Raw genomic sequence first — 23,628 nt, forward strand, 5'->3', positions numbered from 1 at the left:
GCGATAGTCAAATTCGCGTTCTGATAGTCATTTTCGTGTTGCGATTTTCATTTTTGTGTTGCGATTTTAAGTTCCAGAAACTATTATTCTTCTGCAAATTGAAACTTGAATGAATTGCATTACTTCAACCAAAAAACAAAGACAAATACGAAATTCACAGTGTTGCAAATTTAAGTTTGAAGAATAAACTACTACTACTCTTTATGTTTATTATTGTTTTTGGTATATCTTCACAGTGTAGTTTTTAATCTAACTTGGTATGTTTATTGTTTTTGTAGAACTTTTTTTCGGCTCAATTGACCTTAAGGAATAAAATAAGCCTAGTCACTACAATTGCATCGAAGCTTTCACCTGTACAAAGAAATTTGTTTGAGGATACTTGCTTCGAGCCATGGCTGAAAGTACAACATCCGGGTGGAGATGCTATATTGACCCATTTGTGGCTTCAAACCATGACTAGCGATCTACCCGAGAGTATAAAACGTGGTAATGAAGAGATATGGTTTCATTTTCCACCGGCGTATACGTGTTTTGGGCGGGAGGAGTTTTGCTTAATCACTGGTCTACGCTTCGAACACGATGATGTAGGTCGATACACTAGTCATATTACCCGCCCATTATGGTTATCCCGGGTTTTTCCTGAGCTGTCAATGGAGAATCCGAATTTACACGTCGACGACTTGATGAGATTATTGAATAAGAAAGATGGTTTTACTCGGATGGATGACGTCGATGTTGTTCGAGTATGCCTTTTAGTACTTTTGCATGCCGACTTTTTAGGCAGAGAGGCCAGACAACCTATTCATAAGGATATAATATTATTGGTAGAGGACCTAAATGCTTGGAACCTATTTCCGTGGGGTTCGTATCTATGGAAAGCTACCTGGAATAAGTTGTCGTTTGCCTTTGATGACCGCAAAAGTTTGCGTGGCGATGGTTCCAAATACACTTTGTCAGGCTTTATTTGGGCCTTTAAGGTAAGAATTTCTATATAATGTTTCCAAAATTATAATTAATTATTTAACAATTACTAATGTTTATGTATTATATTGTTTTTGTAGATTTGGATATTTGAGGCTTTTCCCGACATGCAGACATATGCATTAAAAACTTCAAATGATATTCCTAGAGCTATTTCCTGGAAGAAGAAACGTCGACTGTTGATTTGGGAAGAGTTACTACGGTATACGATAATAAATGATGTAAGTTAACACAAATACTACCATATATAAACAAGTTATTACTAGTACACGTTTAACTTTGTTTGAGCTTTTATATTGTTAGGAGGCCAACACTCCATTACAGAGGCTGACACCCAAAGAGGCTGAGCTTGCCACTGATTAGTGGCAAGCTAGTAAGCGTTTTTTTGATGGCACGGATGATGAGCAACCTCCACTTCGAGAGCCATCACCTCACCCAGAGCCATCACTTGATCGAACATACTATATACCTCTACAACGAGAGCCATCACCTATTCCGTCACATCATCGAGCCTTTTCTCCACCATCACCTCATGATAGGCGACCAACAAAGATGCCACGACATTTATCTCCCTGTTCTCCATCTCCACCTCCACGGGATGAGTTAGGGGAGTTACGTGATGAGGTCAATGCCTTGCGTGAGGAGGTCGGTACTTTACGCGATTAATTATTGGACTTATTTTGGAAACAAGAAGCCAAAGAAGTTCAATGTTATAGTTATCAAAGACGAGACCGCAACAAACGCAGGAAGCCAGAGGGGATTGTGGTTCTCTCGTATGCATGTGCTTGGAGCGTTTGACGACAGGAAGTACACAGTTTCTACCTCCTACCGATAGAGATAGAGGTGCAGTAGGCTTGTGGTTTCGATATTTTATGGCTAGAGCGATATATGCGAGACGCTGCCTACCTGCATCCGCGTTATGAAAGTATCCATAAACAATTTGTAAGTCAAATGCAAGTGTTGTTAAGTACCTAGAATTCAATAATAATTTGTTGTTTGTTGGTTTTAGATGTGTAGAAAGTGTTGTTTGAGCAAATGTTTGGTTTCTGCAGATTAATCCTGAAGTGAGCTGCGTGAAATTGATGTATGGGTGCATAACAACTGTCTGGGGTACACTTTTTTTGATTGTTTAATTGATTCTTAAAAGTCTGATTTGTTTAATTGATGAGGAAAATAAGAATTATTAGCATTTTTTGCTTGTTTAATTGATTTGTAAAAGTTGATTTGTAAAAGTTGATTTGTTTAATTGATGTGTAAATAATTCTTATTTGTGCTTGTTTAATTGATTTGTAAAAGTTGATTTGTTTAATTGATGTGTAAATAATTCTTATTTGTGCTTATTTAATTGATTGAAATGTAAAAGTTGATTTGTTGATTTCAATCTGCATCATATTGAAGGCAAAAGACCTGTTAAAGGTACACTTTCGCAACGCTAAACTCAAAATCGCAATGCGAAAGTCAAAATCGCAATGCAAAAGCCAAAATCGCAACGCGATATACGCTTTGCGATTTTCTCGTTGCGATAGTCAAATTCCTGTTACGATAATCAAATTCACGTTGCGATAGTCAAATTCGCGTTGCAATTTTTGAGTTGCGATAGTCAAATTCGCGTTGCGATAGTAAAATTCGCGTTGTGATATTCAAATGAATGTGTAATAAGTGATAACAACTGAACATATCATAGTAATGTTCAAACTCAAGTTACTATTACATGTCTAACTGAAAATGTTAAAAGTTTACACATAAAATACACATAATAGTCAAATTCGCGTTGCAATATTCAAATGAATGTGTAATAAGTGATAACAACTGAACAGATCATAGCAATGTTCAAACTCAAGTTACTAATACATGCCTAACTGAATATATTAAAAGTTTACACATAAAATACACATAATACAACGTTTGCATTTAAAAATCACCTAAGTTAATAGTCCCAAAAGGTGAAGCCGGTTGTGATTGGGATTTTGATTTTGATTGCGATTTTGATTACCTTTTTCTTGACACCATATGAGCTTTGGATTTTGATGAGGATCCATATTTTGGTAGAGGAAAAGATGATTGTGATGGCACTGGTGATCCACATGTCAACCTTGTATGACCACTTTCCTTGCACCGACTACATGTCGATCTCTTATTCTCTTCACCCTTAGACGGTATACGATCGTGACTTTTTGGTCGGCCAGGTAGCCTTCTGTCCATGGCTGGTGGAAAAACTGTTTGTAAGTCATCTGGTATATCCCACTCAGAAGGATATGGAATAGGGTAGATAATCTCGGCATAAGTCTGTCGATATACTTCTGTAGTGTAGCAATCCATAGCGTATGCGCTTGAATCATCTTGGTTTAGATGAAGAGCAACTTTTATAACATGGCCACACGGATAACCAGATGTTTGTCATTTCATACAACTACAAGTCTTTGCATTTAGATCGACAAGCTCATTTAAGTTATTATCCAGTACTTCAAACAAAGGGTTTGAACATGGTTCAACTCTCCATGACGTTGACTTCACAACACGTTTCGTTATCTTTTTTTCAGTCCATGGTGTAACACGATGTTCCAATGTTCTTGTATGGTTTCTTTTCTTGTAGTACCACTGTTGAATAGAGGCTCGAAAAAACTCCATTAACATAGAAAATGGGTAATTTCAAGGAATGACGACTTAGAGCGTTGATTGATTCTGCACTATTAGACGTCATGAAACCATATCTTGCTTCAAGTTGATGTACTCTTGACCATCTTTCAAATCCGACATCTTCTAGTGTTTGAGCACACTGAGGCAAAACACGTCTTAAACAATTTATATGCTTATTAAAATCCACTTCCCGATACGCTTTTATAGCCTTCCAGTATGTCCATTTGTGATTTTTTATACCAGCAGACCTTGATTTTAGATTTCTATACAAATGAACACCACAAAAGTCCATGAAAAGCATATGGGAAACACCTTCTAACATCGTTGTCAATTGAGTTTGCCCTATCGGATATGATTGTCAGATTGCTAATAGGACCTATGCAATCCCTAAGATACCCCATAAACCATGTCCATGAATCAGAGGTTTCAGATTTGCCAACCCCGTAAGCTATTGGCAGTATCTCATTGTTAGCATCCATGGCTACTGCTAATAAGTTTACTCTAAGGTATCGTCCTTTTAAATGTGCTCTGTCAACTATAATAACTGGGCGCATGCAAGTAATAAACGAACGAATCTACAAAATCATATACACAAGAAATATAATCATTTAAATGTGAAATGCATGTAACTAAAAAAATGAGTCAACAAAATTATATTGATTTACTAACCGCAGCACCAATGGCGATAAACAGTAACTCAAAGCGTCCATCTCTATCTGTTTTGATATGAGTTACCGACCTAGGATTTTTCAGTTTTAAATTGTGATAATAAGCTGGCAGTTGGGCAAACGATGCTTCTGGCGACCCCCTCAACAAGTCCAAGGCATAATATTTGGCTCTCCAAGCTTGAGAATATGAGATACTAATCTTGAACCGAGCATTCATGTCAGTCATAATTTCATGTCCCCGATATACCCTGTCATTCAAAAACATTAACTCAGCCAGAAAACCACCCAACACCTTTTTGTTTGCCTGTCTATGGTGAGGAAAAACTTGGGTTCTTGAACATGTATGTTTATCAATAAAAGTCCTAACTTGAAACATTTCTCAATCTTTTATCCTCTTTGCAATCATACGCCACGTACAGTTTTTGTCAATCATACACCTTGTTTCGAAACGATCTTTGCTTGATTTGTTAACTTTTAGTTGATAGCCATCTTCCACACATTTTGTATACAAAGCTATCTTCAAGTCTTCCTTTGTATCAAAACAATCATATTTCTTGATACGAATAATTTTTGTGTAACAATCAACTGCTATTTTTACCAACTCTTCTTCCGGTATCTGAAGTAATTCTGGCATATTCCAGTTATACTCCCGTGGCATTTTATTCAGGGACTTTTCTTCGGGGATTTCTTCTTCTTCTTTTTCTTCTTCAGGGTTATATGAATTACAGAATGGATGTTCAATATGTTCATTCACAGTCGTAACTTCCTCCTCATTATCATCAACAACATCTTCCTCGGCAGGGGTTGCTTCATCATCAAAATTCGGGTATTGACCAATATCAAAATCATTACACGGAGGGTCTGTTTCTTCTTCTGAAACATCATCAAAATCCGAGTATTGACCAAGATCAAAGTCCGGGTATTGACCAAGATCAAATTTCTAATACTGACTAGTACTCACAATTTTTTCTGTTGGCTCATCATCGTCTAACTGGTCAATACGAAAACCAAAATTTGGTGCTGAAAGTTGATTGGGATTTGGATTAGGGAAAGGTTGTGGGTTTTGAGATTGTGTTTGGTATTGGAAATGTGGTGAAACAAAATTTGCTTGGTGATGAAATTGTGGTGGAACCATTAAATTTTGAGCACCATAAACTGGGGTTGAAAAACTTAGTTGATTACTACCCGCTACTGACCCAACTTCACTACTTCTAGGTTCAACAACATACAATGTAACATCATCTTGCGAAACACTAATGTAAGCAATGAATCATTCAACATCTTCATTGTCGGTTAACAAATAAACTTTACCTTTTCTCTGATAAGATAACCTAAATCCACTTAAAGGCTCTAAATTCAATTTATTTGCAACACGTAACATTAGAGTTTCATAAGGTAACTTTTTAATGACAGTTTTAGTTGAAGATTCATGGGTAAAGGCATTTATTGTAAAACACCATGAACATTCTCCCATGACCCTCCAAAACACAAATCTATCCAAACATGATTAACATTAGATGATTTCACTATTGTAAATTAATTTACTAAACAAACGAGCTGCGAAACTAAAACCTGTTGCCAGATGGGGAAGGATGTCGTTGGATATAGGAACGGATGTCGCCGGAGAGAGTGATAGATGGAGATGGAATGAATTGCAATTTAGGGATTTAGGTTATGAGTTGTTACTGCTGCGTAGTTATATACCCAAAACATTTGTGTTGCGAAACTAAAACCTGTTGCGAATTTGAAATTCAGCGTTACGACAGTCAGAATCGCGTTGCGATAGTCAGAATCGCAATGCGATAGTCAAAATTGCGTTGCGAATCTGGAAACTGATTTGCGATACTGGATATCGCGTTGCGATTTAGAGATCGCATTGCGATTTTGTTGGTCATTTTGGCAAATAAAAAAAATTGGTCAAAATCGTATATTATAAAGAATTTTTGGTCAGTAAGGTTATTTTTTCTTTTAAATTAACCTGGTTTAGGGCTATTTCTCAAAAAATAATTAATGTGGCTTTTAATATAATAATGCCCTAAACACTTTTGTAAGAAAGTTACAAAAGCAACTTCTGCTGTTCATCGAGTCCTCAAACACGCAAAACGCTAGGGGTAGATAATTTGGTCTGAAATTTTTTATTAATTGGTCGAATAATTTTGGATTTAGTCAGGTTAATAATTTTTTTAATTTTAATTATAAGTTAATTCGATTTAAAATCAGTTAGTTAACCGAATTAATTGAAATTATTAATTATTAATTATTCAATATATTATATATATTATTTAGCTAAATGGGGTATTTAAACATCGATTCTAACATACTGAATTAACCAAATAAATAAAAAATATTTAGATATTTAGGACATAATATATATTATTTATATATTATTTATAAATTTCAATTAATTTGGTTAACCGACAAATTAATCGAATTTAGTTTAGTTCGGTTAAGAATTTTTGAAAAATATTTGGTTCGATTTAAGGGAAAAATTTTAGTTAATGGATCTTGGGTATTTTGGTACTGTCGGTTAACGAAGTTAACCGATTGAACACCCCTACGCAACGTAAAGGCTCCATTTCTAAACACATGGCAAGGATAGGGATGCAAACAAGTCGAGTAAAGTTTAAGTATTGTTAAGTTCGACTCGACTTGAAAAATTTATAGTTGAATTTGATCCGACTTGAAAACTTGTGAGCTTAAAATTGTCAGTTTAGACTAAAACTCAAAATAAAAAAATTAAAGGCTTAATACCAAAATAAGTGTCCAAACTATACAGCTTTTCCAAAATAGGTGCCTAAACTAAATTTTGTCTTTACTAGGTTCCTAAAGTTACAAACGTTACCCATTTAGGTGCCCGGGTTATCAATGGCGTTAATTTTTACCATTAAGTGACACATGTCACAATCTGGTGGTTTTGAAATTTATTATTTTAAATATTAAAAATATTATGATATTTATAAAAAAAACACTAACTTTCCTTATATTGTAAAATAACCCCAAAATCACAAATTCAAACCTTAATCCATCACCGTCACTTTTCCGGCCAAGACCACCACCACCAATGTAGTCCTACCATCCTAGTACTCATACGCCATCGTATTTTCCTTCAATTGGCCATCAAATTTGTGTGGGATCTCGATTTTAATCCTAGATTCGAGCAGTTTAAAACGTTGATTCGATCAGCCACGATTTCATGGGGCTTTTGGTCGGCAAGGGGAGGTTGGGTGGAGGCTCGTCGACGGTAAAAGACGGTGGTCGGCGTGGGTTTAGGGGTTAAAATGAAGGATTTTAAAGTTTTGGGTTTACTTCAAAATTTGTATTTTTTGTTTTTTTAAAATATATAATTTGAATTTTTTAATTTTAAATAAAATTTTTAAAATTACAAGATTGTGACACATGTCATTTAACGGGAAATTAACACTGTTACTAGCCCAGGCACCTAAATGGGCAACGTTTGTAACGTTAGACATCTGGATGAGACGAAAATTAGTTTAGGCACCTATTTGAGAAAATAAGTATAGTTTCCCTTCATGTCCCTAAACATAGTATAATAGACGAAATCCAGGAGTGAGTTTAGTTTTGGGGGAGTTTCGAGGTTTAGATTTTGGTTCTTAGTAGGGGTGTTCAAAATTCGATTTTAACCGAATTAATCGACTGAACCGAACTAATTCGGTTAATTCGATCGGGGAATGGTTAAGATTTATTTGGATATTCGGTTAACAGTTAATTCGGTTCGAAATCGGTTAATTAACCGAAATAAAATTTTAAATTTTAAATATATTATATATAACATATGGACTCATCCAAAACCATTTAAAACCCAATTAATAATTTAAGATCCAATAACTTTTAAACCTAAATCAATATTAATTAATTAAAAAATTTATATAAATTTTTATTTTATAATTATATATTATTTAAATTAATTGTAAACAGTTTTTCTGAATTAAAAAATATTAAATATATTATATATAACATATGAGCTCAGCCCAAACCATTTAAAACCCAATTAATAATTTAAGATCCAATAACTTTTAAACCTAAATCAATATTAATTAATTAAAAAAATTATATAAATTTTTTTATTTTATAATTATATATTATTTAAATTAATTATAATCTATTTTTTTGAATTAAAAAAATATTTAATTTTTATATAAATTAGAAAATTTTTAAAATTTTCGGTTAATTCGAAAATTAACCGAAATTTATTCGGTTCGGTTAATATTTTCGAAAAAAAAAGTTCGGTTCGGTTAACGGTTAAAGAAAAATAAAGTTCGATTAATTCGATTAATGGTAGTTCGCTCTGTTCAGCCACCGAATTAACCGAATGAACATCCCTGGTTCTTAGACTTCATGTTTGTTGTTTCAAAGGGGAGGAGGTTTGTTTTTGGATTAGTGGCTTTGATTTTGGTCTCTCCAATCGTCTTGGCGGGGTTTAGAGCGGTGGGAAGTCGTCGGCGAACAAGGATGGGGGCCACGGTTGGAGAGGAAGAGTTGAGAGAAAATTAGAAGGGGAGTAGTTTTTTTTAAGGTTAGTTTTTAGAAACGTGGAAAAAAAAGGTTTAAATACAGAAGATTTATGGGAAATTTTTCTTTGGGTTCCTCCAGTTTAGGCGTCGTTTTACATCTTGGTCACATGTTATGATGCTTTCATTATTAATTTAAAAGCTAAGTCCTAATTTTGCAATTTTCTACTTTTCATAAGCTAGTGTATTTTATATTGTGCTAAAATCAGAATATTATGCTACGATCCCCCAACTTCTGCCGTGGATTTACATTTTAGTCGTTATTTTTCTTGTTGTTATTATTTCGAATATGGTATTCAAATGTTGTTTATTTTTATTTTGGTCACTTTTTCTGTTATTTTATTTAATTCGAATTTCTTATAGTATTTTAATTTATTCAATTTTAGTCCCCGTTCCCTTTAAATTAGGACTTTAATGTTTAATTTCCTTTAGTTTAGTTATTACGAGTTAATTGCTTTAATTTTAATTATTCATTATTTAAATGCCTTCACAAATTTATTTTCATTCAGCTGTACACGAAAATTTGTTCCCTCTTTAACGTTTCATTTGCCTTTATTTCCTTAAATTTTTGTTTTTTACTCTTTTTTTTTACTTTGATTTCCTTTTTTTCGTTTCTAATTGGGTTTTTATTTATTTGTTTTCTATTGCATGTATTTCCAAATTATAAAGGATATTTGTTTTATTTGACTCTATGACATAGATATCTATTAAATATAGATTTCTTTTATTATTTATTCTATTCATTACTAAAGATCGTTTTCTTTATGTTTACCTATGTGTACGTTATTTCATTAATATAATATTAAGTGTGTTGATATATATTTATTATGTACATTACTGGCTATATTTCCACGATTACATTTTGGTTCTTGTATTAGTACTTAGAAGTTTAGGTTTAACCTTAGATTTAGATTTCTCACATCTTAGTCCTTTAATTTAGGAAATAAACTGATTTGGTCCTTGCAGTAAATACCTGATGGTCTATTTCGATTACTTGATTCAACAATTGATTAAAATCAATTAGGGTTAATATTAGAGCCTACACTTTTAGGTTTAAATCTCTACGTTCTTTAAATTACATAATTGGACACTTTAGGTTAGAGGAAAGTCTTAATTAACCCTTAGTTTAATTAGATTTAATAACAAATGGTGTGCTTGCATCATGTTTTTAAAAACAAGGCAATACTCATTTATTAGGGGGCCAGTAGTGTATCATCTGCATTATGCTCAGGGGGTGACCATCGATAATTCCCGAAGTAAATCGACATCATTTTCAAAACCTTGCATACATAATGAATTTTAAATTAAATAAAATCTCGAACTCAAAACTTCCAACTTTTAAATATAGGGTAATTGACTAGGTATCAATTTTTGGGCACTGTGCGGGTACTAATCCTTTCCCACGCGTAATTAACTCCCGAACTCAATTTATGGTTTTCGCAAACAAGATTTGGTAGTTTTGATAAAATAAAATATTATATTAAAATTATCTGATTATAGGTATTCCAATCACACCTTAAAAATGATTGGTGAAATCTCTCAATATTTTACAAATCTTTTCAAAGAAAACTTCAACATTTCTCGAAAGTCATATCAGCTTTTTCCCACCCATGCAAAAAAAAAACGGTGTCCACAACAACAATATGACTTTACAATATAAAATGGTATTGATCAGTTGTCGACCCTAAAAGGACATATATATGATCCATCATTCGTAACCAATGAGCCCAATGGACTTATTTTTTTCTTAACTAGTTCTTTACTCAAATGACAGAAACATCCACGCTATGTTATTGGTGGTGTCACCATTAGAAGACACAGCGTCCAGAAAAAAAGATTATTTCATATTTATAAATCAAGATCTTACAATAGAGGAATTAATGAAAAATCTAAAAATATGTCTGAAGGTTATCTATCTATCTATCTAGATCGAGTATTGCAAAGGCATGATTAACCCTTCCAACCCAGTTTGATCTGTTCGCAAACTAAGAGACATAGTTTGGGGGATAAAATTGAAATATTCAAAAGTTTGAGGACCAATTTAAAAAAAGAGTCATAGTTTAGGACTGAATTTAGAATGATCAAAAGTTTAAGGACTAGTTTAAAAGGAGTCATAATTTGGAAATAAAATTGAAATATTCAAAAATTTAAGTGTCAATTTAATATTTCGAGGACATATAATACAATTAACTCTAAAATTTATGTAATTCATGCTCTTCTAGCCTACATCTAATGCATCGAAAGCAACAATACAATAAAATTTGATATGCTAATCAATCTTCATCCGCTTTATGCAAAGTTTACCTAATTTGGATCTTTTGATGATTTAGCTTGTAAATGATATCTGGTTATGTTAGAATGCATCCAAAACAACATCAATATATAAGTAACATACACATATCATATTATTATTTCATAAACATTATTTACCTTCATGATCATTTTAGTTATAGACGATATGTATATTTATAAACCGAAAAAAATAATAGGTTGGAGATTTCTAAGTCACTATCATCACTTGAAGTTAAAACTTCTGTTTAGCTTAGTCAGTTCAAAGTTTCTGAAAGTCAACAAAAATCATATTGAACCAACATACTAACATCAAAGATTTTTTTTGTGTTTAATTTGTCAAATTATTTGTTGTAAACACAGTTGTGAGCTATATTGTTTATTTTGCTCAAGTGTGTATTGGGTATATCCATAAGATAATATACATGCAGAACCAAGAAATGGGTTCTCTAGGCAAGTTCAAGCCATATTTTGCTGCAATTTTTCTGCAAGTTGGTCTTGCTGGGATGAATGTCTTATCTAAGGCTGCACTGAACCAACGCATGAGCAATTACGCGCTCGTCGTCTATCACCACACCATCGCCACCCTCGTTATGATTCCTTTCGCAGCCATCATCGAAAAGTATATCAATATCTCTATCGTGATAGTCTTTGATGTAATGTTTGTAATCAGTGTCATGAAGCTGACATGGAAATTTTATCTTGATAGGGAAATGAGGCCTAAGATGACAATGTCAATCTTCATCAAAATAATGGTGCTCGGCTTATTGGAGTAATTATTCGAATCAAATTCCGAGTTTTATTTTTAACATCGATTAACATTTAACACGTTTTTTGTTTCAACTTTGGCAGGCCAGGCCAAAACTCGTATTATGTGGGGATGAAGTACACCACGGCAACTTTTGCAGCTGCCATGTATACCATTCTTCCTGCTATTACCTTCTTAATGGCATGGATTTTCAGGTAAAATTTTCTAAAAAATACAGAGAATCTATAATCTTAGGCAATAAACTAGGAGAAATATTCATTTTGTTTGGTGATATATTTATGCAGGTTTGAGAAGGTAAACTTTAGATCAATCAGCAACCATGCTATGGTTATCGACACCCTTGCAACTGTTGCAGGGGCCATGGTGATGACACTGATGAAAGGACTGATTCTCGAGTTGTTATGGACCAAATTGAGTATCAATAACCACGAAGCAGCATCCAAAAAGGGAACGGATTTCCACCACACGGTCAAAGGCGGTCTGATGAACACTGTCGGCTGCTTCTGCTACGCTTGTTTAGTGGTTCTACAAGTAAGGAAAACAGAAAAAAAATTCTGCTAGAACCATGACGTTGACATTATGCCATGTCTTTATAGGCTTTCACGTTGAAAACATATCTGGCTGAACTCTCCCTCACGGCTTGGGTATGCCTGATGGCACACTCGAAGGAACCGTAGCGGCTTTGGTAATTGAAAAGGGAAATGCTGCAATTTGGTAATGAAATAAGTAAATCAGGGGTATTTGTTAATGAACTTCGTACATTGTATGCAGCTGTAAGCAACCGGGTGTCCCATTTAAGTGCCCAAACTGCAGCACTTCCCTTTTCAATTACCAAAGCCGCTATGGTTCCTTTGCCTGTCATGCATATCCAAGCCGTGAGGGAGAGTTCAACTTAATATGTTTTCAACGTGACAGCCTATAAACACGTGTGGTGGAAATCCGTCCCCTTTTTGGATTCTGCTTCTTGGTTATTGATACTCGATTTGGTCCATAACAACTCCATAACCGGTCCTTTCATTAGTGTTATCACCATGGCCCCTGCAACGGTTGCATGGGTGCCGATAACCTTAGCATGGTTGCGGATTGATCTAAAGTTTACCTTCTCAAGCCTGCATAGATATATCACCTAACAAAATGAATATTTCTCCTTGTTTATTGCTTAAGATTATAGCTTCTCTGTATTTTTGCAGAAAATTTTACCTGAAAATACAAGCCATTAAGAAGGTAATAGCAGGAAGAATGTTATACATGGCAGCTGCAAAAGTTGCCGTGGTGTACATCCCCACATAATACAAGTTTTGGCCTATCACTGGCCTGCCAAAGTTGAAATAAAAAACGTGTTAAATGTTAATCGATGTTAAAAAAACTCTGAATTTGATTCTAATAATTACTCCAATAAGCCGAGCACCATTATTTTGACGAAGATTGACATTGTCATTTTAGGCCTCGCTTCCCTATCAAGATAAAATTTTCATGTCAGCTTCATGACACTAATTACAATCGCGATAGAGATATCGATATACTTTTCGATGATGGCTGCGAAAGGAGCCATAATGAGGGTGGAAATGGTGTGGCACTAGACTACGAACGCAAAATTGCTCATGGCTTGGTTCAGTGCAGCCTTTGATAAGACATCCATCCCTGCAAGACCAAATTGCAGAAAAATTGCAGCAAAATACGGCTTGAACTTGCGTAGAGAACTCATTTCTTGGTTCTGCATGTATATTATTTTATGGATATGTGTGTTTATATAATAGAATGATTGCAGATTGTTGAAGGTTGTTTAGTGAGTGCGAAAATATCTGTGAGGTTGTTATAACCATGTAACTGCATGACTCATGCTTTTAGCGTGATATCATGCCTATATAAGCAGGGGTTCTTTATGAAATAAACAGGGATTCAAATAGCGGCTAAATAACGGTATCGTGGCTGTTATATCGTGGTTGCGACTGTGTCCGAAACTACTATCGTAGAAAATAATGGTGTGAAGCGAGATCACACCAATAGCGGCGGACCGCGGCCAATTGCGGACCATTATTCCTCTATTATTCCGTTATTTTAATTTAAAAAAGGTTTTTTTATTAAAAAATCAGCTCATTCGAAAAAATTTCACGATCTCGATATCCGCAATGATTGCAATAGCATCCGTTATATTCACAACCGTGATAAACGTGACGCGATCGAAAACGTGACCGCGAACGCTATTTAAATCCTTAGAAATAAATGAGGCAGTTTTTACAAATATTAAATAAGATAATATGGTCACCTAAGGTAAAAAATCATGCCTATATGACTCATTCTTTTAGCTGTGAATTTCATTAGCCACAAACCACAGCTTTTAATACGGCTTTTCATTTTAGGATAAACTACACGGGTGACCATTCACCTATGGTCAAAAATCATTTTAACCACAGATGTTTTAATTTGATCAAACAAATTACTTGACCATTTAAATTGTTCATTCAAGCCACTCTCCGTTAATTTTTAACAGTATGATGGCTTGTCAGTTAATAGAATTGGTAGAATTATACAGTTAGTCCTCAATATTTACACATTATATCAATTTAGTCTTAATTTTGATTTAATTTTCAAAAATTAACTTCCAATTCGAAGGTGCCACATTTCATTATGTTATTATGGCACATTTTCAAGTGACATGTGTCATTGTATTATTGGAGGATTAATTTAATTAATTTTAATATTATAATTAAATAAAAATTTCTCGCAGATTAAAATGGGAGTGCTTAATGAGGAATTAAACCAAAGACTAAAGGAGTCGTTGGGAACAACTTTACCGCTGGGGCAACCAACCATTTTGACTCCAACTTGCACAGTTATATATATAACTTGTTTGAGGTTATTTCACCCATCAATAAATCATTGAAACAAATTTTATAAACAAATTATATTTATATATTAAATTGTAGTTAATGAAAGATTTTAAAATAAAAATGAATATATATTTTTATATCTTAAATTAAATTAAAAAATTATTTTCACAATTATTTTCAAATAATTACAAAATTTAAAATACATGAAAAATAATTAAAAAATTTTGAAGACAAAAATTAAAGATTCATATTATAATTTTTTTATCATTTAAGTTTTTTGTGACTTTGGATTTTCTAATATTTTTTATATAATTTATATATTATTATTTAAAAATAATTTAATTTTAAAAAATAAAAAATATTCTTATTTTATTTCTAAATCTTTCATTAACTATATATATATATATTTGTGTGTGTATAAAATAATCTCAAATAACATATATAAAAGGCTGTGCAATTTGTAGTCAAAAGTGTGGTTTGTCCCAGCGGCAAACCCTTGCATCCGTTGCAGGGGCCATGGTGATGACACTGATGAAAGGACCGGTTCTGGAGTTGTTATGGACCAAATTGAATATCAATAACCACAAAGCAGCATCCAAACACGGAACGGATTTCCACCACACGGTCAAAGGCGGTCTGATGATCGCGGCCGGTTGCTTCAGCTATGCTTTTTTCATGATTCTGCAAGTAAGGAAAACAGAAAAAGAAAATTGCAGAAAAAACTTCTTCTAGAACCATGACATTGACATTATGCCATGTCTTTATAGGCTGTCACATTGAAAACATATCCAGTTTAACTCTCCCTCACGGCTTGGATATGCCTGACGGGCTTGAAGGAACGGTAGCGGCTTTGGTAATGGAAAAGGGAAATGCTGCAATTTGGGCACTTAAATGGGGACACCAAGTTACTTACAGCTGCATACAGTGTAAAAATTTCATCAACAAATACCTCTGATTCACTTATTTCATTGAGCCCTCAAATCTATCCATGGCTGCTGCAGGGCATCTTATGTTCGGGACTCGCTTATTACATTCAAGGTGTCGTGATGAACGACAGAGGACCGGTTTTCGTCACGGCGTTTAGTCCCGTGTGTGGTGATTGTAGCAATAATGTCTTCTTTCATTCTGGGTGAACAGATGTTTCTTGGAATAGTAATCGGTGCTATTATCATAATCTTGGGACTATATTTTGTGCTATGGGGTAAAAGCAAGGAATACAACTCCCAGCTGCCATTAATGGAGCAGCAAGTTGACTAGATAATACCACTAACAGTGAAAATGGCAGTTTTAGATCCATCATGATTGATGCAGTCGACAGGGAAAACTCACAAGAGAAAAATGATTCAAATGGAGCAGAATTCTTCTGCTCCCTCTTTGTGCCCCTCCCAATAAACCCTTATTTTATTAATAACAGATCAAGTGATTTAATTTTATTACATTAAAGAGCTAAAAGTGTCTAGTAAATGAGTAAATATTGTGATTAATTGTTTGGAGTTCTTATTCTAGAATTCGATATGCTAAATATTACAAATTGTTTTTTGAGTTTTATACGACTTTTACATTTTTTCCAAATCGTATAGCAACTAATATAACGCCGGTTGTGATTTCATTTATATTACTTGGACAACATTTCATTCAGTCCTTAGAGGATTTTAATTTTTCTATGGGGTTCATAATGGATGTCACAGACCATGTTTTTCTAACCGCTTTACGTGAGAGTCCACAGGACCAACATGGATTTAGCATACGAATGGCTTACTGGTTTGCCCGGTGCTACCTACAATGCACGCAACACCAAGGGATGGCATATTCACGATCTCTCCCTCCGTTACATACATCGGTTCCTTGCATAGAATTATTCCGGGCGTAATGACACTACGTCCTCGCTAAGTAAGGTTGAATTATTCACATACCAAGGGTTTTTGGTTTGCACGCGCCTTTGAACATGTTGTACGTTCTGATCACCCATTAATTTTTGGACCTTACATTACTCACCTTGCATCTCATTTATTTATGTTAACGTTTGGTTCTAATCAATTTACTTATGCTTGCAATATATCCTTTGGATGCTATGTGTTTGGATTCAATAAGACTATTTGCCTGAACTCCCAGTGCACCTCACAATGTCCCTCATGGATCGATTACACAGTGTAATGAGTGCGTATTCCTTCGTAGGACTACTCACCCGCGGCACCAAAGGAGCATCCACCCTCGGACGTGCATAGCAAAATCCACGAGGTGCATGGCAGACTAGACTCCATCGAGACCAACATTTCCGAGGTATTTTTGTACCTTCTAGACGTGGCCGCGACCCACATTGATCGGGGAGTATTTTCACCCTCTCTCTTTTGCATTTTACTCTTTATTGTTCATATTGGGGCAATATGATTTTAAGTGAGGAGGTGGAATTAGAAACCAAATTAGCCTTTGCTTATCTTTGTGATTGAAATTGAGTTATTTCTTGATTTGAATTGTTGATAATCTTGGTTGTCGATCTTTAGTTTGATTTAATTTTTTGTGTGTTTATTTGTGAATTCAAGCATGCTTTTGTTAAATTTAGGATTCAAGATAACATGGGATGATTATTTTAGGTAAATTTTTGTGGTAATTCCATGAATTCATTGATTGAATTGGATGCATGACTTAGTTCAATAAGTCTTTCGTGTGAATTTTGAGTCTAATGAGCATATATTTTATTCTTGCTCTTTGTTTCAATTAAGCGTGTAAAACTAAATGATTGCATTCTAGAACTTGTAACTCGATGCTTGTTGAGACTACCCGTTTAATTGTGATGGTTTGATGTGATAGAGGTATTACCCGCTTCTCTTCCCAAACAAATAGCCAACCCTTTTTATTTTCCCCTAGTGAACCACTTTGAGCCTTATATCCTTTTCTTTGATTCACCATATTTTTAAACTCGAGCCTATTTGATTTTTCCTCTTTTTGTTACCCTTTTTCAAGACAAGAATAAATTATTTCCAGAAAAAAAAACACTGTTAGAAAAATTTAGTGCAAAATCAAACAAAACAATCCAAAATTTACATAGTTCGAGCAGCAGAAAAAACAATGCAGTTTGGTTCGAACAATGCAGTTTTGCAGTGCAAAAAATTCTAAATAGTGCAGCTTTGATTCAAAGTGAGCAGAAAAGTCAGTGCAAAAAATCAGTTTGGTTCAAGTAGAGGAAAAAATAAAAAAAAAATGTTTCGAAGAAAAAAAAAGAGAGAAATAAAGAATAAGAAAAAGATAATGAATTGAGCTTTGTTGAATTTATTGTTTCTCCTTTCTTTAATTTCCTTCTCTTCCCTTTGAATAAATTTTCGGAATAATTTTCCCTTTGTTTTGGAATTTTGAAACCCCATTTTTGGCTTTTATCCTACCGGAACCTTAGCCCCATTACAACCCGTTTGAAAGTCCTCTTGATTATTGCACATTTTCATATTAAGTAGTAGAGATTAGATTTAGTTACAAGCCTATGGTAATGTGTCGATTAGTTTAGGCTTAAGCGACTCTTTCACCCGAAACACTTGAATGAAATGAGTGAACCCATTTGAGGAGCTGAGTCTTGTATTATTTGAAATTGACGGATGATAATTGAAATGCCATGATTGATTTACACTTAATTGATTGTGTCTTGCTTGATTGATCTTGAATTTCGACATTTGGTTGGTTGAATTTGCTTAGAAATCTTAGAAATTCTATGGAATTGAAGTTGGCAACTTGATATTTTTAGCATGATAATTGAGAAATGCTTGAGGACAAGTATTGAATAAGTGAGGGGATATTTGATCAATGTTTAAATTATACATTATTTTATGATTAATTACTCCTTGATTAGATAATTTTAGTTCCTAAATTGGGCCTTTTCATTCATTTTTTATGCATGACATTGAATTCCAGAAACTATGCTAAGAACAACGAAATCGTGCAATTTTTTTTATTTTTATGGATTTATGGTCGAATTAGTGGGCACGACTTGGGACATGACATACCCGACATGGATTCTAGTCAGCAGTTGATGTGGCAACTAACATGGTGATGACGTAGCAACTGACGTGGCGATGACATGGAAACTGATGTGGCAGGTGATGTGGCGCCCGGTCAACAGCTTCTAGAAGGCCCAAGCAGCAGCTTCTAGAATATCCAATCAACAGTGGCGTGGAGAAGGAGACTTAGCTGAATTATTGATTTTAAATTAGGATTTTTTTTTTAGGAATTATCTTTTGTTTTGAATATTATTTTCTAGGGTTTTTTTAGGACTATAAATGCCCCATTGAGGTAAGCCTCAAAGGAATTCAACTCATCACTTGAGCATTCAATCATTTTCAAACTCTATTGTTTCTTTCTTTCTTTAGATTTATAAAAAAATTTCTTTCCTTTTATTTTAATTTCAAGTTACTTTATTTTTCTTGAAAATGCTAAGTATGGTTTCTACCATGCTTAGCTAAGTTTTTTATAGCCAAGGGCTAAAGCAATGACTCAATTCTAAGTCGTGAGAATCAAAAAGCACTTCATACCCTCAAGGGTTACATTTTCAGTTTTCAAAAATTAAGGATTGATAATCGACCTTCCTTTTATAATCAAGGCTCATTTCAAAAGTGCACGATGGAATTGAATTTCAGTTTCGATTAATAGTTGGGAGGAAGGATCATACTATGGCACATTCAACTTCCTATGAACACACTTAGCGGCAGTTCTGTTAAGGAAAACTGAAATTGAGTTAGATTCTCAATTAAGACGATAGAATCTGAGTCGAGTTTTTCCATATTTTTTAAAGCATTGAATTAATAAGTGATTGACGCTATTAACTCAAAAAGAACCGATATCTAAATATAGATTTTAGATTCTATATTCATTTGAGAGAAAAACAAGTTATAGGGGTTGGACCCTATAGAATGTAACTGGCGTGAGCCTGAAGGTAAAATCCTATTCGAGGATCGATTTAAATCGAGACAAAAGCTTTAGCCCAAGGTTGATTTCTACCAATCGAATTTTACCATTTATTTTATTTCAACAAATTTTATTACTTAGCTTTAATTCTCCAAAATCTCCCCTCTTATTTCTTTTACAAATCACGCTTGAAGCCATATCAAAAGTGAGGAAATTGTCAAACTACTAGTCCTTGTGGATTGACCTTTACTCTCGCTATTCTACTTATTCTTATTCATTTTATTGGGATTAAGGCTATTTATTTTGACATCATAACGACCTGTGTCAATGATCCAACGTTATTAAATTAATTTTTAAGTTATTTCTTTTCAACCATTGGGAAAATACAATTATTTAAATAAGTAATTTCTTTGTTGTTGTTCCTATGGTCACGGGTTCGAGCATTAGCGGTTGCAGTTTGGGCTGTCATTATCAAATTGTTGAGAGTATTTAAAACATATACTACTTTGTAATCACTTTAGCTTAATAAAAAAATCCATATATTTTATTAATGAATTGTATTTCCATTATTTAAGTCAATAAGTAATTTTCACTATTGTACCAAGATACAACTCTCAAACATTGTACCTTTTGTCCAAAACATACTATAATGTGACGTTTTTTATTTTCGTCATATTTATTGATTAATGATATATCTTTTATGACAATTTTAAAAACGGTCATTGATTTTTGTCACTATATGTTTGGCGCCAAAATATTCCTAAAAAAATTTTGGTGGGAAATCTTTTAATGACATTTAGATAAAATAATGACGTTGTAAAATCATCTCCAATGAAAAACATGTATAGTGACGATTCAATTTGAATTAGTGGTGTTGCACATTTGTCACTAATAAGTTTTATTCGTGACAATTTAATTTGTCATATTTTATAAGACACTAAAAGTGGCATTTTATTATTGTCACAAAAAATAGTTTTAGCACGACGAAATTTATACAAAAAAATAAAGAGTGGATATTATAACAATTATCCCTAAATTTTTAAAAAAAATATACTACTACTCCTGATCAGATCGAATAGCACATATTTTAGAATAAACTCAAACCCAACCTCACCATCTATAAAATTTGACTAACCCAACCTAATTTATTTTTTTCTAATAAAATTTAACCCTATAAAAATAATTTGAGTAGAACTCTATCAAATTTGGATTAAATTATTATACCTACCATCTACATATACGTACATACGAGGCCATAAAACAAGAGTTAGCAGAATGATGGGCCTTGACCCAATATTATTTAATTGGGCCCAATTGCCTTTTCTATAAGAAAGACGATGGATTTCCTCATCATCGTTTAATACAAAGTTTGATTATTTACGCTTTCTTCGAATCCTCTCCCCCAAGACCTACGGCTGAATTAACTAAACAGTGAAAAGAAACCCTAATCCTCTGCAGGCTCGACTATCATTTCCTCCAAATCCAGCACTTGCTTTCGTGAATAAAAAGTCAAAATTTTCTCCCTTTTACCTTTAACTTGGAAGCATCTCCATAATCGAAATTTCACCTATTTTCCCTTATTTTTTACGTTTCATTTCTATTTGCAATTGTTTCAGATTCTCAAACAATGACACAAGACGTGGAGATGAAAGAACAACCAGCTCCTTCCAATTCCGTTACTTCCTCTTCTCCATCCACTTTTCATCGTAAGCTCACTCAATCTTGTTGTTTTTCTTTTCCTTTTCAGTTATTGATGTTTTAGATTTGCAGAATAAGCTTCAAAATCTTGTTGGGGACGATATCATGGAGAGCTTGTCACGGTTGTCAGGAAACGTATGGATGTTCTTAGAGAGATCCAGGCAAGTTCTTTCTTGCCAAGCTTTCTTGTGTTGTGTTGCTAAGTGTTACTATGATGTCGCTTTTTTTTATGTATTAATGGAATTTGAGGCCTAATTTACATTTCAATGCTAATAAACTTGGGTGTCAATGTGCTGAATTTTTAACATAATATTATGCAAAGTTTGGTTGGATTTTCTTTGGTACAGAATAAAGTTCCATTTTCACGATTTGCAGCTACTTTCCATTCACATCTAGATGGATTATATTTTTGTAATAAAGTTTCTATTTATTTGAGTTGTGTATGGTTGGAAGTGGAGTGTCATTTTTTAATTTCCTTGGCCTTTTTATTTGTGGTTGAATTTCGGTGGCTAAGTTATTGTATTAGAAAGTATATAAAATAAATCACATTTTTTGTTGAAGAATCAAACCCCTAATTCATCCACTATAGTCATTTATTATCTCAGATTGTTTTGAATTCCTAGTCCTGCAATTATTTGACAGTTTGAAGGCTTTGTCCAGAGTAAGTGATGCAGATATTGGGATTCGATTTAAATCACTAAATTTGTTAGATACGATCGTTATGCTTTGATTTCATCCTTATCGCGTGTTAATGTTTCTTTTCGAAGCTCATCTGCATTCATGAACACACATGGAAATGAGCCTCATTATCGTGTTTTTACAGCTACAACTAAGATTAAAAACCTTGAAAGCAACATTGGATCATTGGTTGTGAAGCTGAGACAAGATGATTTGAAAGAAATCTGGGATGCTGTGCCAGTTGAAGAAGTTTGTGGCGGCAGAGAGTATGATGTTTTTGTTGATTATTGCTATAAGGTGGAAAATCGTGTTTTTTCTTTTAAATTAGTGGGTTTCTTCGGTTCTCTTTTATGATTGGGAATATTGTTTGGGTTGATTTAGAATTTTATTATGTTTGCGAACAATTGAATTTTGAAAGTATGTTTTGCAATTTCAACCTCATTTGTATTCTGACATTAGTGGGTATTGTTTTGCTGCATTATTGTATATCAAGGACCTCTCGTGTCAGATAGAGAATGAGTGATCATTTGGTTTTATTTATGGACCGACTCGCAACACCCGAAATTTCATAACTGGTGCAAAAAGCCGAGGTTGCGGGATCTTTCGGTGAAGATTCTTCTATAGTTGTTAAGCCAGATGTTTGTGCTATTGATGTTGAGGATGTGGAAGAACATGGTTCGTGTGACGAAGAAGAATACACATCCGGGCGGTCGAATGTCGAATCTGCTAGGACGAGGATGGCATTGAAAATTTGGAGACACCTTGTTCATGCAGTGGCAGTTTGAAGGTATTTGTTAATGTTGGGGAATTTTGTGACTTATAGCGTAACAACTTGATCATTAGATGGTTTCAGTTGCAATCTTATATATTTATAGTTTTACTGTTTTATCTGAGAATTTTTATTGTGCAGTTTGTTCATAGGAAATGCATTCAGCGTTGGTGCAATGAGAAGGGAGATATAATTTGCTAGATATGCCATCAGGTACACCCATTCTCCAAAAATATTGATGTCGTCGTCATTTCATATAGGATGATCAAATATGTTGTTTTTCTATAATCTTATGTTACACGTACCTATTTGCATAATTCATGAATATAAACAAATATCGGATTTCATATTAGTTTTGTAAATTAACAAGGGTGTAAATTTGCATTTACAAATTTTTGAGTCACAGTACTCTGTTGCTTGTTATCAAATGCATTTGATAATTGATAGTGCTTTTTTAGTAGCCATTACTTGGTAACTTTTGTTGTTGTGTGGTGTATCACATGGTATATCAAAATGTGTTGGACTTATTTGTATTTGTTGGAATATTCATATAATATTTATGTATTATTAAAATTTTCTTCAAGACAACAAACACGATCATTGTTATCTCATTCATTGAAATGGTTTTGTATGAGTTGAATTACTAGGCCGCTTTACTTATTCCTGAAAAAAAAACATTTATTTTGCAGTCTTACAAACCGGGATATATTGTGCCACCTCCTCCTCTTCCTTAGCCAGAGGTTACTACAATTGATATCAGACAAGTCTCACAACCATGCACTTACCAATTGACCATTTTAAATATGATAAGATTAGTGTCTCTCAGACTTTGTTAGCCTTTTTTTCCCAGTTTTGTTATCAATGTCGGTGTTGTAACTGTAATTGAAACTTT

At 33.8% G+C, this 23,628-nt stretch overlaps 2 pseudogenes; one reads left to right on the forward strand and one right to left on the reverse strand.

Annotated features, from left to right (window-relative positions):
• Positions 1–11,544: 11,544 nt before the first annotated feature.
• Positions 11,545–15,961, forward strand: LOC120157498 (annotated as a pseudogene).
• LOC120157301 lies at positions 12,451–13,593 on the reverse strand (annotated as a pseudogene).
• Positions 15,962–23,628: the final 7,667 nt, after the last annotated feature.

Source organism: Hibiscus syriacus, unplaced genomic scaffold (genome assembly GCF_006381635.1).
Source record: "Hibiscus syriacus cultivar Baekdansim isolate YM2019G1 unplaced genomic scaffold, ASM638163v2 tig00000249_pilon, whole genome shotgun sequence".
In the NCBI taxonomy this organism is placed as follows: domain Eukaryota; kingdom Viridiplantae; phylum Streptophyta; class Magnoliopsida; order Malvales; family Malvaceae; genus Hibiscus; species Hibiscus syriacus.